General features: G+C 35.6%; 1 protein-coding gene across 1 annotated transcript in view; it reads right to left on the bottom strand.

Moving 5' to 3' along the window:
- LOC104983432 (rab proteins geranylgeranyltransferase component A 1-like) overlaps nt 1–632 on the bottom strand; it is a gene marked incomplete at its 5' end in the record, with an annotated part of 24,632 nt that overhangs the window by 11,357 nt on the left and 12,643 nt on the right. The gene's annotated exons all lie outside the window — the stretch shown is intronic.

Raw genomic sequence — 632 nt, 5'->3', positions numbered from 1 at the left:
TTTATTCCTCCTTTAATTTTCATTTTTATAACCTACTATTACCTTGCAAAAAAAGACCCTATTTTTAAAACAAATTTCATATATATATTTTTTATTATTTTTGTGATTGATTTTGTTTTGTACTTTTAATATTATATTTTTGAGAGTCTAACATCTACTCTAGATTTTTTAATATTTGTATTTGGTATTTGTTATCAATTTTGTACCTTTAAGGATCTAATCTTCAGTATCCACTTTCACTTAGGGGTGTGATGACTGGATTGATTGCTCTCTCTCCTTTTGACTTCCCCTCTTCTCCTCCTGGTCACCTCTATCTCCCTCCTCCCTCTTCTCTTCTCCATGTAACTCTGTGAACCTCTGTGGATGTCCCTCACTGTGGAGAATTTTTTCACCATTAACCTAGATGTTTCATCATCTGTGCTGTATGGATGGAGAAGTCTTGATTCTACTGTAAGAATAAGACTGAAAACAAGAGGCAGGAGGCTTAAATCTAAACTCAAGAACACAAACTCCTGATTCCAGGGAAAATTAATAGACAAGAGCTCATCCAAAAGCCTCCATGCCTACACTGAAACCAAGCTCCATCCAAGACCCAACAAGTTCCACAGCAAGACATATGAGGCTAATTCTCC

The sequence above is a fragment of the Bison bison genome, unplaced genomic scaffold, assembly GCF_000754665.1.
Source record: "Bison bison bison isolate TAMUID 2011002044 unplaced genomic scaffold, Bison_UMD1.0 scf7180017862613, whole genome shotgun sequence".
Lineage (NCBI taxonomy): Eukaryota > Metazoa > Chordata > Mammalia > Artiodactyla > Bovidae > Bison > Bison bison.
This window is presented reverse-complemented; position numbering and strand designations above follow the sequence as displayed.